Consider the following 18,264-nt stretch of genomic DNA (forward strand, 5'->3'; position numbering starts at 1 on the left):
TTGTATGGCCGCGCAATTGTCACTCAAAGTGCATCAGCGCTGAAAGCTGAAAATTGGTCTGGGACTGAGGGGGGTTTAAGTGCCCAGTAAGCAAGTGGTTAAAAGGGGCTCTCGGATTCCGATAAGCCCCCCACCTGCAGACCCTGACAACCAACGGCCAGGGTTGTCGGGAAGAGGCCATTGTCCTCATCAACATGGGGACAAGGTGCTTTGGGGTGGGGGGGGGCACGTGGCCCCCCCTTCCCCAAAGCACCCCCCATGTTGAGGGCATGCTGGTATGGCCCAGGGGGGGCGCTCGTTCATCCCCACCCCCTTTCCTGACCGGCGGGGTAGCGTGTTCAGATAAGGGTCTGATATGGACCTAGGGGGACCCCACGCCATTTTTTCTGTGTAGGGCTTCCCCTTTAAGTCCATACCAGGTGACGGGGCCAGCGGCGTGTCAATCTCGCCGCCGAAGGTGGCGACATAGACTTCCTTCGCTAGTCCCAGCTACCTGGAGCCACACTCAAAATGAACGGGCTTTCCTCCGTGTGTGGGAAAGTCCGTTCATTTCAAAAGTACGGTGGATAGTCCGGCGGACTATGTCCACCAGACCTAGTCCGCCGGAAAAGTCCCGTGTGTGGGCAGGTCTGCTCGTTCGGACAGTCCGACGGACTTACCGCCGGATAGTTTGATTGTGTGTACGCGGCATTACAGAATGCACTGAAAATCACTGAAAATGCACTGAAAATCAGAAACGAGCGGACAAGAACACACTGAAAAACAGAAGCAAACTATGAATAGAACGCATTGAAAGCCTGGAACAAACTGACAACATGCACTGAAGAATAGATACGAACTCACAAGTAAAAACTGACAAGCAGAAACAAACTGAAAAGCATGGCTCTGAAAGCACGAATCGTCTCTCACCAAACTTCTACTAACACAAGATAAACATGAGATTACCAGAAGGAGCCCAAAGAGTGGCACACTAGCTATTGAACTTCCTTTTTATAGTCCCGTCGTATGTGTTGTACGTCACCTTCTGAATTTTTGGACATTTGTGTGACCGTGTGTGCAAGACATGTTTGAGCCAACATCCTTCGGACAAAAATCCAAGGTTTTGTTGTGGGAAAATCCGATTGTGTGTAGGGGCATAAGGTAAAGTTGTCAAAAAACCCTATATGTAGACTTTTAAAGTTTTTTTATTTATTTTATTTAAACTTTTTTTTTTTAACTTAACTTAACTTTAGCGCCATCAGAAGGGAGTTGGTAAGCCTCCTATGTAATAGCATGACAGTGCAGATGACAGGTTCTTTTTAAGAAGACATCAGGGGGTTTATTAGAAGCCAATCAAGCTGTGCTCTTTCTGCTTCTTTCCTGGGAAGAGTGAGAAGGGTTTACTCGCTCTGAACTTGAAAGTCTCAGATGTAAGTACTTCTGGGTTCACAGGGTATTATTTAACATTGGAGACAACAAATGGGTCTACTGTGCCTCTCCCTCCCGGGAACTCAATATGGAGATCCCAAAAGTCACCCGGGTGAGAGAGGTACACCAAGGACACATGGGGGGGAGAGTAAATGGGTAGGTGTCACCTTCTTCTACATCCAGAAGAGTTCTGGTGGCTGTAAAGCCAATTCTAAAGCATATGTTAGAAAAATAATAATCTGATTCAGTCCAATAAAGCAATATACATATGGGTAGGACAAAACAAATAGTGATCACAACTTCATTACAACAACACCTGACAGAGGATCTAACCCTTCTTCTGTGTCCAAAGCTAAGAATTTTTTTTTAACTGTGGAGCAAATACGGATGTTGTTTACCAGCTCCATGCATTTGTAATAACGTAAGGCTAACCATTCAGATTTTTCTTTTTCTAAGGAACCAGTCAGTTGTTGATGTATTTTGCACACGTACTCTTGTGTGTTTTTATAGGAATAACTTCTATTGTTCTATGTCCCCAAGGAATTAGCATACAGGAAATTGATAAGCCTTTTATAGTTCAGGGTCTGTCTGCAGCTCCATTGGGGGAAGCTTTGCTGGAACAGAAAGTGTTTCTCTCATCATTATGCAGCTTTGTACAGAATAATTAAGGTATGTCTCAGTTTATTCTCAAAATAAAAAAGTTGGGGGATTAAATTAGGTGTTGTGGGGGGACGGTCACCTAGTCAGATCTGCAAGACCAATACAGATGTATAGTATTACTAAACCTTTGCATTAAAAGACGTGTGCAGGTCTATATTTGAATAATAATGCTCAACTTATGTTTCTTTTTATGGAGAATGAGCTGAAAAATGTTTTTTACATTTTTCCAAGAAAAGCTCCAAAGTGCCATTTGTATCTTGATCAGTGCATGTTTTATCATGGTCACTGCTAGCCACCAGGGCCATCTTTAATGGAGGGCAAAAGGGGCAGCTGCCCTTGGGCCCATCATTGTGTGGGGCCCAAAGCAGCTGCCTCATACTTGCCAATTATGCCAGTTTAAATTCCCTTGTCCCTTGAAGTTTTAGTCCTGTGCTGTGTCCCGATATCTCAGTGTGAAGTCATGTTACTGTTTAATAGCATGCATTGTTATGTAAATAGCAGAGTCATTAATATGGAAATAGCCGCAGACCAGCACCATTGATATGTAAATAGAGGGGGCATTCATAAGTAATGTATATCATGCCCCCCTGAGGTCGTATGCACCATCACTTCTGCTGAATGCTGCCCACTGGGGAGGTAAAGGTGCATGCTTGAATATCCTGCCTGCAACTGTGGTCATTAAGCCTAATGTCAGCTTGTTCTGCAAAGGTAAGCAAATTGGCCCTTACATTGGTGGTCCGTGTAAATCCATCCTTACATTGGTGGTTACTGCGAATGTTCCTATTACATTGGTGGTCAGTGTAAATCCCCATTACATTGGTGATCAGTGTAAATCCCCATTACATTGTTGGCCAGTGAAGAAACTCCACTTTATATTGGTATTCGCTAACAAAAAAATCCAAACTTGCATTTGTGCCAGTTTTGAATCCTCTCTTACATTGGTGGTCCATGTAGAAGCCCCCTTTAAATTGGTGGTGAATGTAAATATCACCTTACATTGGTAAACAGTGTAGAAACCCCCCTTTATTGGTTGTTGATGTAAAATCCCCCATTACATTGATTGTCATGGTAAATTTTTCAATACATTGGCGATCAGTTCCCTTTACATTGGTGGTGAGTGCAGAATTGCCTTTACACTCGTGGTTAGTGTAAATCCCCCTTTACAACCCCCCTTTACATTGGTGGTCATTGTAAATCCCCATTTACATTTATGGTCAGTGTAAAGCATCCCCTTACATAGGTGGTCGGTGTAGAAGTGCCACCTTACAGTGATGGTCAGTACAAATCTCCTCAACAATGGTTGTCAGTGTATATTCCCCCTTACACTGGTGGTTAGTGTACATATTCCTATTATGATCAGTGTAGAAACTCCTCTTTATATTCATGGGTGGCGTAAAATCCCCCATTACATGGCGGTCAGTGCAAATTTCCCATTACATTAGGGGTCAGTGTAAAATCCACCACTATATACTTGACAAAGATTTCCAGCTTTGCTCTACATGATTCAGAATTTGCCACAACATACTGCTTCCTAACTAATCCCATCCTTCCTCCTCCACTGCCACTGATCCCATCAACCCCCCAGCATTGCCACTGATCACACCCCCCTCCCCCAGCAGTGCCACTGATCCCAGGAGTCCTAGGCTCCCTAGGAGTTTTCTGTCTATTGATGGGTCCCCTCACCACTTCAGTCCATAGTGTGCAGGCAGTGAGGAGATAATGTGCTGTAACCTTTAGCAACCAATAAGTGAGCAGTAATGATGAGCACTAACCTCTTGCAATCAATCATTGAGTGGTAAGCATATTCAATAACCTCTAGCAACCAGTCAAGGAGCAGTATTGATGTACAGTAATCTCTGGCAACCAATCAACAAGCAGAAGTCATGTGCTGTAACCTCTAACAAATAATCAGTGAGCCATAATATGTGCTTTAACCTCTAGAAGCCAGTCAGTGAGTGGTAATGATACTCTGTAACCTCTGGCAATCAATCGCAATCACTGCCTGATGTGATTCAGTAAACTGATTTTGAGTCTAGCTGCTATTTATTGTTTGTCTCTGAGCAGGTGGAGAGTGTAATTGCATGGAAGGGGAGGAGGTTGGGGGTCGCATGAAAATGTTTGCCTAGGGTCCAATCACTATTAACCACTTCAGCCCTGAAAGAATTTACCCCCTTCCTGACCAGAGCACTTTTTGCGATTCGGCACTGCGTCGCTTTAACTGACAATTGATGTGCTTTTTTCCCCCACAAATAGAGCTTTCTTTTGGTGGTATTTAATCGCCTCTGTGGTTTTTATTTTTTGTGCTATAAACAAAAAAAGAGCATCATTTTTTAACAATTTTTTTACTTTTTGCTATACTAAATATCCCCCAAAAATATATAAAAAAAACATATTTTTCCTCAGTTTAGGCCGATATGTATTCTTCTAAGCATTTTTGGTAATAAAAATCACAATAAGCGTATATTGATTGGTTAACGCAAAAGGGGATAGATTTATAGCATTTTTATAATTTTTTTTTTTTTACTGGTAATGGCGGCGATCTGCGATTTTTATCGTGACTGCGACATTATGGCGGACACAATTTTGACACATTTTTGGAACCACTGTCATTTATACAGCGAATTAAAAAAAAATTTAAATTTTAAATTAAAAATACATTGATTACTGGAAAAATGTCACTGGCAGTGAAGGGTTTAACACTAGGGGTGGTGAAGGGGTTAACTGTGTTCCCTGGGAGATGATTCTAACTGAAGAGGGAGGGGACTATCTAGAGGACGTGACGGATCGTGGTTCCTAGCTAATAGGATCTGTCACCCCTGTCAGAACAGAACAGGGAAGTGTGTGTTTACACACACACGCCCCTCTTCTTTGTCTCCTGCTAATGATCGCTTGTGGCCGGTGGTCATCGCGTCCATCGGCCACGAGCATCGGCACCATCGCTGTGCAGAGCGCGTGACTGCTATCCGGACCCCGCGAGCCGACGTATAGTTACGTGGTTTCGCGCCTTAGACACTGGCGAAAAAACTGAGGTATTCCCCATATGGGAGGGGTAATATAGGGGAGGAAAGAAGACCGGGTGAAGATGGAAGCCCTGTCAACATGAGGGCTTTGTTCTAAGTTAAGTCACATGACATGAGTTTTATAGCACCTGGAGGCCAGTCTATACTAAATAATAGGATTTTTTATATACAGCTTACCTGTAAAATCCTTTTCTTGAGAGTATATCACGGGACACAGGAGCTCATTACATAGTGGGTTAGATAAGTACCTTCAGTTATTGGACACTGGTTAACCCCAATTAAAGAGAATTCCTCCCCTATATCACCCCTACCATATGGGGAGTACCTCCGTTATTTTCTAAGGTGTCTAAGGCAGGGGATGGCATTCTAGAAAGTATGTCATTAGCAGGATCTTGGCCTTTCTCCAATCAGGCCTAGAAATGAAATTGGCCTTGAGCACTATCAAAGTCTAAATTTCGGCTTTATCAGTATTTTTTCAGAAGCCACTGAACGGCATCTGTAGCTGCTGACTTTTTTTTTTCCCCCCAGGCGGAATGCCACTTTAAAGTGGAAGTAATCCTTGGGGGTTTTTTTTGTTTTTTTTAAAAAACTAGTATCATAGAACTAAAGTTTTTTTTTTTTTTCCAACATGTTTTTATTGAAGAATTAATCAAAAGACATTTGTACAGGTTACCATCAGTCATTTTCCGGGCAGTACAGCAGTGGAATAAATGAGACAAAGGAAAGAACAGTGGGTATCATCTGATTAGAGCACATAATAACAATTAGCCAGACAGGTGTACAAGCCAAAACAGCTGACAACGTAGACGAATGAACAGCCTGTGTAGCATAAGAGGTCTCATTTAGTGAGACTATGATAGTTTTCTTGTGAAAAAATCAAATACTAGAATACAGTAGCTAGACAAATGAATAATACAAGGAAACTGGATGGATCTGCGTACTAACCACTGAAAAGCGGGAAATGGTTGATATGATGGAAGAGTTTATAACTGGGAAGACAGGGAAGGAAGGGGGGGTGGGGGCTGCCAAACGAATGAGACCTGATAAAATAGTAGTCCCGAAGATATGTAATGGGTATTAAAACAACAGCCAGAGACAATGATGGGTAGAGGGAAATATGTGGGGTTGCTATTCCTCAGGGATCGGCTCATCAAAGGAGAAGGAGAGAGTAAGTGTAGCCCGTTGGTCATCTGAAGAGAGGGCTGAGGAGGTGAAAGCTTGCCATCTGAGAAAAAAATGAGATCTGGATTTGGGATCTTTGAAGTCCGTAAGGAGACGTTCTCTTTATAGGAGGGTAAGAGTTTCCTGCTTGAGCTGGGAGATGGCCGGGCTTTTAGGAGAAATCCAGTTCCTGAGGATAAGACGTCCAGCGATGAGTAGGCAAGTCAGGATCCAGTCTCTGGAGGGAGGATGGTATTGTAGGGGTAGAGGCCTTTGAAAATAGAGACCAGGGTAGCAGAATGGGGTCCCAATAGCAAAAGATCAGTAGGAGGGGGTCCTTGGGCAATTTCAGTGAGGTGATCTCTAAAATGAAGGTTATAACCTGGTCCCAGAAAGAGGAGATGAAGGAGCATGACCAAAAACGGTGTGATAGAGAGGGTCTAGGAGCAGAGCATAGAGGGCAGAGGGCTCCATCTGCGTTGGATTTGGAGGAGAGGAACGGGACATACGCCCGGTGAGCTATTTTTAGCTGAGTTTCTCTCCGGGTTTCATTTGGTGTGAGGCAGAGGACCTCCAGGGAGGCCATGAAGGAGTTTTTCGACTAGGTCGGGGTCAGGGAAGTCTTTGTGCCAGTTGGTCACAGATGATGACAAGAGCGGTGGAGAGAAGTCCCATAGGAGAGGTTTGTATATATCCGAAATGGAGTATTGGCCAATTTGAAGCAGACCACCCAGGAAGCTTGATTTGAATCTCAGAGATTCCGCTTTACATGTGCTGGAGAGAAAGCTGATGCATTGATTATAGTAGAAAGCGTTGGAGGTAGGTAGGGAGAACAATGATGACATGGTCGAGAAGGGCAGCGGTTTCCCAGATGAGGAATTACAAAGTGTGGAAAATTTGGAGAGGCCAGGTTGCTCCCAGATTTCGTAGGATTTGTAGTGGAGACCAGGAAGGAATGCAGGATTTCCTTGGATCGGCAGATCAGAAGAAATGAAAGCCGGGAGCTTGAGGATTTTTCTGTCCTCTCTCCAGGCCAGTGCCGTGTCCCGCAGCAGAACATTGTGTTGAAACGGGGGAGGGACAGCTTTCCACTTGCAATGGAGGAGGGCCACTAAAGAATAAGGGTGGGCCATGGCAGATTCCAAAGCAAATTTGGAATGATGTGATTTTTGGGTTATCCAATCCAGACTGGTCCTTAGCAGACAAGCAAGGTTATACATTCTAATATGAGGTAAGCTAATACCCCCTTCACTCCTAGGAAGGTGCAGTTTCTTGAATGCTATATGGGGCTTTTTGCCTTGCCATAAGAATTTGGAGATTTGCGAGTTAAGGGCCGAAACATCTTTATGTTTTAGCAATAAAGGAATAGTTTGCAGAGGGTACAGCAGTCTGGCAAAGCTAATCATTTTGACAAGGTGGCACCTTCCCATGAGCGACAGGGGGAGATCCATCCAGTTAGACAACTCCTGATTAAGTTTAGTGAAAAGAGGGGGGAAGCTAAGGTGGTAAAGGGAGGAGGGCAGTTTCCCTATCTTTATTCCCAAGTAAGTGATATGGAATAGAGAGTGATGCGTCCAAGGGGGTGAGGGGTGGGTACCAATAGGGAGGATTTCGCTTTTGGCATAATTGATGCGGAGTCCTGAACATACCCTGAAGTTGTTGAATATATTTTTAATGTGTAAGATGTCAGTAGCAGGACTTGATGTGAAAATAAGGATGTCGTCTGCTAAGAGGGATGTACGGAGTTCAAATGATCCGACAGAGATGCCTCGTAAGGGAGCGGTCTGGGAAAGATATCTGGAGAGAGGTTCCAGGGCAATATTAAATAGTATGGGGGACAGAGGGCAGCCTTGCCTGGTACCCTTGTGGAGGCTAAATTCCTCAGAGAGGAGTCCCGCTCCCACCACCCTAGCTGAGGGGGTCGTATACATGGAATTGATGAGATGACAGAAGGGGCCCGAAAAAAACATTTTGGCAAGGGACAGTGAGAGCCAATCAATATGAATCGACATTATCGAAAGCTTTCTCTGCATCTAGGGTAATGAAGGCATAATCTCCCTTAGGGTTCCGTTTAGCTTGTTCGAGGGCTAGGAGCACCTTACGTATGTTCAAGGTGGGCGTGTGACCTTTAACAAAGCCGGATTGGGCAGGGTGTATGTGATCAGGGAGGATGTCCGCCAGCCTGGCGGCTGCAATTTTTGATAGGATTTTAACATCCAGGTTAAAGAGGAAGTAAACCCCTTTAAACCATTTTGACCTACAGGTAAGCCTAGATTAAGGCTTACCTGTAGGTCCAAGCAATATCTCCTAAACCTATATGGTTTAGGAGATATTTGCCCGAAAATGGGCACCGCTGTCTACGGCGCATGCGCCGTAGACAGCGGCGCGCAGGCGCACTAAATGCGGCAAATCCAAGAATGGATTTGCCTAATTTGTCGACTCCCGTGCGCATGCGCGGGAGTGACGTCATCGTGGCTTCGCCGAATGGCAGAGGCGGAGCTGCGAGACGCGACTCCCGTGCGCATGCGCGGGAGTGACGTCATCAGGGTTTACTTCCTCTTTAAGTAATGAAATAGGCCTGTAGGAACCTGGTTCCAAGGGGTCTTTTCCCTTCTTGGCAAGGAGCTTGATAATAGTTTGGTTACCCGTAGGCAGATATGGACCTCCCGACCAGATGCCAGAGAAAACTGAGTGCAGTATGGGAACCGTAATGTTAAGGAGAGTTTTGTAGAATTCGCCGTTAAACCCATCGGGGCCAGGAGCTTTGGAAGGGCGAAGACTTTTAATGGTGCGTTCTATTTTGTCTAACGTGATAGGGGAGTTCAGGGATTCTAGCTGGGCGGGAGGGATGCGAGGCATATGGACTTTGTCTAGGAAAGAGCGGGCAGCGGTCTCATCAATTGGGTCTGGCCCATAGAGGGCTGAGTAGAATTCCAGCATAGTCTTATTAATGTCGGGGGGGGTGGAGTGGATGGTCCCCGTCTTGCCCCGAAGGGAGGTAATATGTATATATGACCCCAGATGACGTCTATGAGGATGAAACACGTCGGGACTCTATTGCAGCCAAACTTTTTGAAAAGCGCTTGATTTACTGTACACATGTGAGTTTATTACCTCCTTTTTATTAAAAAAATTTATTTTAAAACGGAATTACGCTATTTGGCCCCTGTTTCCTTTTACATGTATCCAACAATTTGAGCTGGATTGTATTGCTGGAGATTATCTATTGCCTAGTACATGAATGGAACGGTTATGTTTGAAATTTCTCCGGAGAGTTCATCTTTGAAAAATCTGCATAAAATTGCATAAGCCTTTGTGATCCTTCGAATGTATATTCGTTTGGATCCAATATATCTGGTAAGCCTGCAACGTGATTGGTGATGGGAACGTCACGTGGTGTCTGCATGTTTCTTACATTTAAAGAAGGTGGATGGTGATTTCTACCATACACGTGGATTGGATCATTATATTTAAGAGACTCTGTACCCTTTTTTTTGGACTTTTTTTGTATCACTTCACATTATATATTTTTTTTTACACACTTGTGCATACACTGATGTGCATTATTTTTTATATGAATGTTATATAATCTTTTTCTTGGTATCTATGTAATACTATGAGAATATTGATAGGTGGTAGATAAGGTCACCTTGTTTCTTTTAGCGCTACACTATTGTAACAGAATTCAAAAATGTTTTCACTTTTAAATATCCTTGTGGTGTGTTAGCAGCTTTTTTCATTTGGGATAGCGCAGTGTTTGCTGGTTTTGAGGTAATATGAGTCGGCCGGGTGGGGCCTTTGCAGAGTCTGGAGAGAAGCTTCCCAGACTTGTTCCCAAACTTGTGCAGGGTGGCGTCAAAGTGTGCTTTTTTAGTGAGCTCAAGGGTAGAGGCCCAGGAGTCCAAGGAGGATTTGGCGATGGACCATTCATCCCTGTCCGCAGAGGAGGTGGAGGTGGCAAGAGAGATTTTGGCTCTGTGCAGTCGGGTACTAGCTGATTTGAACTTGACCATGGCGTGTCTTTTGAAAGTTGAGGCATAGGATATGATCCGAGCCCTCAGGAATGCTTTGCCAGCATCCCAATGGAGGTTCGGGTCACCTAGATGGGGGGAGTTGGCCGAGGAGAACTCCTCCCAGGAACGCCCTAAAGTCTGTATTGCCGTGGAGAAATAAGGGGAAGCGCCAAATGTTAGGGTGAGGTGGGAGATCTAGACGATCTAATGTGAGAGTTATGGGAGCGTGATCAGAAATAGCTATGTCCCCCACCTCGGATTCAGAGATTAGGGGGAGAAGGTTTTCGGAGCCAAAAAATAGTCTATCCTAGTCAGGACCCTGTGGGGGTTAGAATAAAAAGTTAATTCCCTATCTATCGGATGGGATAACCGCCAAATGTCTGTGAGGTGTAGTGAATCCATAGTGGAGGCAAAAAGGGAAGGGGCGGCTTGAGAGGGATTACTTGAGATGGTTTTCGGGGAGGATCTATCGACCGCAGGGTCCATAATATCGTTAAAATCTTCTCCGATTAGATGAGGGATATGTGAGGTATTAAGGAGCCAAGTGGATAGCTGATAGCGGAGAGGTCAGGGTAGGAAGGAACATTATAACAATTACATCAACTACTGGTGCAAGCTTCACTTTTTTCCGCATGAGAACACTGTGCATAGCGGCTCCCCACACGGGACCCTGAATGTAATGGGATAACAACGGAGCCTGAGTGCCCGAAAGCCACTGGGGAGACATAAGGGCAGACTGGGAAGGGTGTTCCAATGGAGGATATGGGCAGAGGCGGTGCACAGTGGACTCCTGGGGAAAATATAAGGCACAAATCTAAAGTAGACCACAACAATAACTGTGCGACATAACATAACAAGAGAGAACCTTGAAACGAGAACTCTAACATCATGGTAAATGGATATGGTGGCCAAGGGGCCATGAGGTTAAGTCTGGAGATACTGAATGAGTTGGCAACCGTGTGAGGTTAGCGGCTATACCCAGGGGGGCCCGGACCAGGGTAGTGCAGATCCCATTAGTCCAAGCAGGGAGCCGAAAATAAACGTCAGTTATAGGCTGCAGCAGGAGGGCCCCAGTTCCAGAGTGGGGCATTCCAGATGCTCTGGAAGAAGAAAATAAGGAGAAAACAGGAGAAAAAAAACAAGTCATACGACCTGAGGTAGAGAGGTAGAAGTCCAATGGGCGAGCTGGAGGATTTCAGCGCAGGGTGTTGCGATTACGATGGTCAGGAGCTGAAGGCCTGAAACGTTTAGGAGAGTCCTTGCTTGGACTATGCTGTTCCAGAGAGCGGAGGTTGGTTCCAGATTTGGAAGGCGTGTGTGGGTGTAAGTCTGGCCTAAGCGAGTGAAGATAGGATTCTGCTTTCGATGGGTCCTGGAAAGAAAGTTGGTCTCCTTTAGGTGACTTTATCCTTAAGGTAGCCGGGAAGGCCAGATTAAACTTAATTTGCTGCTTGAACAGTTCAGAGCATATCGGCTGGAAGGCTTTCCTCTTCTTGGAGACATCAATAGAATAGTCGGCAAAAAGGAGTATTTTAACCCCATCAATGTAGAGGTCAGGGGACTGCCTAAATTTCTGGAGAAGGAGCGACTTGTCGGCATAGTTGAGGTATTTCGCAATGATGGGCCGTGGGGACTTATGTTCGGCATTGAAGGATCCCATACGGTGAGCACGTTCTACCTTAAAAGGGCCTGGCAGGCCCATGGCTTCTGGAATGCGTTTTGAGCAAAATTCCGTTAAGGCAGCTGCAGGGAGCGACTCAGGAACGCCTACAAAACGCAGGTTGCTCCGTCTGGACCTATTTTCCAGGTCTTCCAATTTTTGGAGGATGTACTGGTTGGTTTTATCTTGGGATTGTTCTGTGGCTTGTGCTTGGTAGAGTTCATCTTCTACCTCTGATACACGGTGTTCCAGTTTGTTTAGTGTGGTGGTGTGGTCAGTAAGTTGTGTTTTTAGCTGTTGCATGCCAGCGTTAACTACCTTCTCCACAGAGGCTGCTATCATGGGGGTTAGGAGAGCCGCCACTGCCTGCACAATGCGATGCGTGTGGCCTTCATCCCCGGTGGGGATGAGGGAGAGACTGACCGCTGGCGGGGTCTGGTGCTTGGATAGTGAAGGAGTTGATTCCTGGGGTGGAGCGGTGAGCGAGGAGTGCCACTAACCTCCATGTCTGACACCTGTGTGTTCGTTCCAGCGTGAGTGTAGGCCGAAGCCGGGGGCTTGATTTGCAGCCTGTCTGACGGAGCTGCCGCGGCCGCGTACGAACAGGCGCCGGTCTTCTCAACAAATCGGTCCATCTGTGCCCAGATGGTGAGGAGGAACAGCCGGTGGTGGTGTCTAGGCTGGGGGGCCTCTTAGGCCGATTTTCTAGGCCGATTTAGGGTGCCCGGAGCGGGGGCTGTGAGAAGGTGCAGCTACCACATGCGGCGCCGGAACCGGAAGTTGTATGAGAACTAAGTTTTTACACGCCTTGCACGTTTAAACGTAATTAACCTCTCCCCGTCCATACTATAGCCAAATGATGGCTACAGCGCAGACCTACATTGCCGGGAGGCCATCAATAGACGTCCTCTCCTTTGCACGCTCCCTGTGTGCCCCCTGCAGGTCAACGAGACTCGGGTGATCACAGATTGGAGTAAGGGGCTGATCCCAGTCCTGCAAGGTGCACCTGAGAGGAGGTCAGTGACAGCACCGCCAGGCCAGTCTGGGGGGGAGGGGTAAACTGATGCAAGGGAGGAGTGAATACAGTAATGTAAAGGGGCACTGATATAAAGGTTTCCCCCTTATATCAGTACCCCCCTTAACTTAGTGTATTCTTTCTACAGAAGGTGGTCTCTGGTCAACAGAGTCGTTGTCGTCCCCCCCCCCCCCCCCACACACACACACACACACACATTTCCAGAGTCCCAGTTGTCCCCCTTGATGATTTCTCCACTTTTACTACTTTTAACTGAAATTTTCTGTTATATATGTAGCACTGACCCCCGAAGGAGCGGCTGATTTAATTGGGCTTACCGTTACCTTCTTGACCTTGTGTATTTCTAGGGGTTTCCCGAGGTAAATAGCCCAAGAACTGCAGAGACTGACACCAGATCCGCTTGAGGGATTTTTATTTGCAAAAAGAGTAAACAAACACAGTCTCTCCAAGTAGGGTTAGAGGGTTTAGGTAGGAAAGTCCAGGTACTCTTAGAACTAAGTCAAATAGAAAAAAAGAGTCTCTCACATCAGGAAATCCAGAGAATAGCCATTCACAGCTGGATCCTCACCCATATCGGATAGTCCTTCTCTCACCAGGCCTAGCAACCAACAGGGTGCTTAAATCAAACAAAGTCTCTGCCACAGACTTGGTATAGAACCCTTGAATAAACTGAAAGATGTGGACAACTCAGAGAACCCTCGTACGGTACCAGTATCTTGCAGCCGGTCCGGCGATACCATACGAGACTAGATTCGCTTGGGGTCTTTCAATTTAGCCTCCATGCTCCTGCTGAGAAGCTCACCTTTGCGTGGCCTTCTCCCGAAGAATCCTCCCCTGGATGCTTCTACAGTTGCTGGGCCTCTCCACAAACCGAGACGGCACCAGATCACCTTCGAATCCTTTCAGTTACTTTGCCTCGGGCCAGCCAGCCTCAAGACTTGGAATCGGGTGGATCCGCACCCAGGCCATGAGAGCCCTGGGGGCTGGTCAGGAGGACCAGGACCAAACAGTCAGAAAGCACTTCTGGACTGGAACCCCGAAACATGTGACGTCAGCATCTTAAGTACCCCCCTCCCAGAATGCACAGCAGGAGTGACACTCCCACTGGGCTGGTTCAGAGAGAGAACTGGCACTCAGTGCACCCAACTGGACTGCGGTCTAGCACCTGCAAGAGATGACAGCGCCACCTATGGTCAAGCAGAACATCATGCAATCCAGCCAGACTAGTACCGAGACCAAAATTTGAGTAATTAAACCCAAAACCAAACTGCAGTTCCAGGAATATTAAATGTCAAAAACACATAGTGCATGCTCTTCAGGAGCCGGCGCTACATATATAAAGCCCTATGTGCTTTCATATCTTTCTTATCTATATATAATACACTCTTCAAATGTGCTTTAAAATGTGCGGTTTTCCCTTTTATGAACAAGAAAATAATGAAGCTATGTTGTTGGGCTGGTATAATAATGCTATGGGGCTGGTATGAAATTATTTCCAGGGCTGGTTTTTATTCACAGTCCGGCCCTGAGTAGGGACCTGGCAGTGAAGCCGCAAGGCCAGGTTCCCTTACCGGCAATGGCAGCGGCAGTAACCGGCATCGGATGGAAGCATCGGCTGGGGTGCTGACATCGCTGGACTCCAGGACAGGTGAAATATAATATAATACAATAATTGTAGCACTAGACCTCCTCTGTAACTCTAAACTGGTAACTTGTAGACATTTTTAAACGTCGCCTATGTAGATTTTTAAGGGCCAAAGTTTGTTGTCATTCCACAAGCGGGAGCAATTTTGAAGCGTGACATGTTGGGTATCAATTTACTTGGCTTAACATTATCTTTCACAATATAAAAAAACAAATTGGGCTAACTTTACTGTTGCCTTATATTTTAATTAAAAAAAGTTACATAGTAGGTGAGGTTGAAAAAGACACAAGTCCATCAAGTCCAACCTATGTGTGTGATTATATGTCAGTATTACATTGTATATCCCCGTATGTTGCGGTCGTTCAGGTCTCTTGAAACTATTGATGCCCCCCGCTGAGACCACCGCCCGTGGAAGGGAATTCCACATCCTTGCCGCTCTTACAGTAAAGAAGCCTCTACGTAGTTTAAGGTTAAACCTTTTTTCTTCTCATTTTAATGAGTGGCCACAAGTCTTGTTAAACTACCTTCCGCGAAAAAGTTTTATCCCTATTGTGGGGTCACCAGTACGGTATTTCTATATTGAATTCATATCCCCTCTCAAATGTCTCTTCTCCAGAGAGAATAAGTTCAGTGCTCACATCCTTTCCTCATAACTAATATCCTCCAGACCTTTTATTAGCTTTGTTGCCCTTCTTTGTACTCGCTCCATTTCCAGTACATCCTTCCTGAGGACTGGTGCCCAGAACTGGACAGCATACTCCAGGTGCGGCCGGACCAGAGTCTTGTAGAGGGGGAGAATTATCGTTTTATTTCTTGAGTTGATCCCCTTTTTAATGCCAATATTCTGTTTGCTTTGATAGCCAGTCCTTTTCCATCCTAGATTCCCCCAGAGGTTCTCCCCCCAGTGTATAGATTGCATTCAGATTTTTGCCACCCAAATGCATTATTTTAAATTTTTCTACATTGAACCTCATTCGCCATGTAGTTGCCCACCCAATTAATTTGTTCAGATCTTTTTGCAAGGTTTCCACATAAAGTATTGCATCAACCGCCATTTTATTCTCCAGGGTGTCTGGAAAAAAAATATATAATGTTAGGGGGTTCTAAGTAATTTTCTAGCAAAAAAAAAAAAAAAAAATGATTTTAACTTGTAAACACCAAGTCTGAAAAATAGGCCGGTTCTTAACTAGTTAAAATTGCGCACACTTATGGAATGGAGACAAACTACGGTACTTAAAAATCTCCATAGGCGACGCTTTAAGAAGACAATAAAATTACAAAAACATTCTGGCACCAGGAAATGGGACATACAGTATGTTGCACTGGGAACCTTTTGAATGTCCTGCAAGAGCCCAAAGAACAGCTGTGTGGGTGAGCACACCAGGAGGGAGGTGAATACAAGTAAAAACATTCAGGGGCAACCACAATTGGAAGCGCTGATTGGGACAGTCTTGAAAGGACAAACAATCAAAAAAGTAAATGAGATAAAATCATTTGCCAATTTAATAACGTGTTTAGATGAACAATTATCTAAAAATCTCCTTGCATAGATGGAGTGACTGAAAATCGTGCTCCTCACTGTGACCGTACCTTAACCGGTTCCCGACCAGCGCACACCGATGTACGTCGGCAGAATGGCACGGACAGGCATATTGGCGTACAGGTACGTCCAATCTTCAAAGCCACCCTGCCATCGCGAGCCCGCCGCCGGCCCCCGTGAGTCCGATCGAGTCCGCGGGTCCCGCGGACTCGATCGCCGCGGGCATACCCGCGATCATCTCACGGGACGGCTGAATAGAGAAGTTCCGTTGTAAACAGTATTTCTCCATTCTGCCTAGCAACTAGTGATGTTGATCTCTGCTCCATGTGATTGGAGCAGAGATCAGTGTTCACTAAATGAAAGCCCAACCCCCCACAGTTAGTCACACACCCTTAGGAACACTTAATCCCTACACTGCCACCCACTGGTTAACCCCTTCACTGCCAGTGTAATTTACACAGGAATCACTGCATTTATATAGCAATGATTGCTGTATAAATGACAATGGTCCCAAAAATGTGTCAAAAATGTCCGATGTGCCTGCCATAATGTCACAATAAAAATCGCTGATCGCCGCCATTACTAGTAAAAAAAAAGAATAAAAAAATATTAATAAAAATGCCATAAAACTATCCCTATTTTGTAAACGCTATAACTTTTGCGCAAACCAATCAATAATCGCTTATTGCAATTTTTATTTTACCAAAAATATGTAGAAGAATACGTATCGGCCTAAACTGAGGGAAAAAAAAGTTTTTTTATATATTTTTGGGGGATATTTATTATAACAAAAGTAAAAAATAGTGCGTTTTCTTCAAAATTGTCGCTCTATGTTTGTTTATAGCGCAAAAAATAAAAACCGCAGGGGTGATCAAATACCACCAAAAGAAAGCTCTATTTGTGGGAAAAAAAGGACGTCTATTTTGTTTGGGAGCCACGTCGCATGAACGCGCAATTGTCAGTTAAAGCGACGCAGTGCCGAATCGCAAAAAGTGGTCTTGTCTTTGACCAGCAAAATGATCCGGTCTGTAAGTGGTTAAGAAACAGTTGGTGGTGGACTTTAGCATGGTGAAACAATGCTGTGATGGCAAAACCTTCATGTGTTCCTGGATGTCACTAGGAGGAGGGAAGCCAGCGTGTGCAGAGCCAGATGGACAATATGAGGCCTTGATCGAATCCCCAATGGTATGTAGCGGAATGGTGGAACAGCCATGAAAGAAAGAATGGGACCGAGAGGCAGCAGGAAACAACCACCCTCCAGAACTGGTAGGCGGAAACACCCGAGTGTGACGTCATACGATCGTGGAACACAGGTCCAAAACTAGGCTTGAAGCACAAAAGGTGGAGAGCAAGCTGAGGAGAATGGAGAAGGACGATAGCTGTCATCTTGACTACGCATATCGGGGCATGGCCCTTCTTCGGGTCATGTGACATAGACAGCCAATGGGGTTTAAATAGGGGTGGACCATGGGAAAAAATCACAAATTTATTGGAACTATGACTGGATTCTCCACCACAGCATACCTCCATTGTTGAAGCAACCTGATGACAATAGCTTAATCTACATTAGACATGGGCGCAGTCAATAAATTCATTTCCTTCTGTTCCGTTACGGTTCGTATTAAAATTAATTCGTACTTCGTATTTCGTGTCCGAAATTCCGTTTCAATTCGTACGAAATACGAATTGTCATTAGGTTCGTTAACTTATACGAACGTTCGTTACGTTGAATTTAATGGCAAAAATATATACCTCAATATGACAGTCGATGCTGATGGAAGTTTGTTTTTTATCCGAAATACGAAATTCCATTGAAGAATTTCCTATGCGAAATACGAATTTCCGTTAGATGAGGGGCTCCCACCATCCCTGTGCTGTGCTGACTTCCTCCTGGGGATTCGTAAACAAAAGTTCGTATTTCGTACAGAATTCGGACGCATGGCAATTCGTATTTCGGATCCTCCCGAGCGTACGAATTTAGGAAAATTTGTACGAATTTGAGATTCGTACGAAACGAATCGCACACGTCTAATCTACATACACTTCAACTAATCAGACAAGGACAAGGGGAACAATAAAAGTAAATGTAACGGACAAGAAAAATGCATAAAATATGAATAAA

The 18,264-nt window shown here is 45.1% G+C and overlaps 1 protein-coding gene across 2 annotated transcripts in view; it reads left to right on the plus strand.

Annotated features, from left to right (window-relative positions):
• LOC143961569 (alpha-2,8-sialyltransferase 8E-like) overlaps positions 1–18,264 on the plus strand; it is a 218,066-nt gene that overhangs the window by 62,571 nt on the left and 137,231 nt on the right. The window contains exon 1 of one of the 2 annotated variants that reach the window (XM_077470878.1): positions 2,006–2,076. The exons of the other annotated variant lie outside the window; for it this stretch is intronic. The gene's annotated coding sequence lies outside the window, so the exon portion shown is untranslated. Of the gene's footprint in view, positions 1–2,005; positions 2,077–18,264 lie in introns of those variants that run through there. 2 annotated transcript variants of the gene reach the window in all.

Source organism: Lithobates pipiens, unplaced genomic scaffold (genome assembly GCF_037356315.1).
Source record: "Lithobates pipiens isolate NorthernLeopardFrog02 unplaced genomic scaffold, aLitPip1_a1.2 Scaffold_8, whole genome shotgun sequence".
NCBI lineage: Eukaryota > Metazoa > Chordata > Amphibia > Anura > Ranidae > Lithobates > Lithobates pipiens.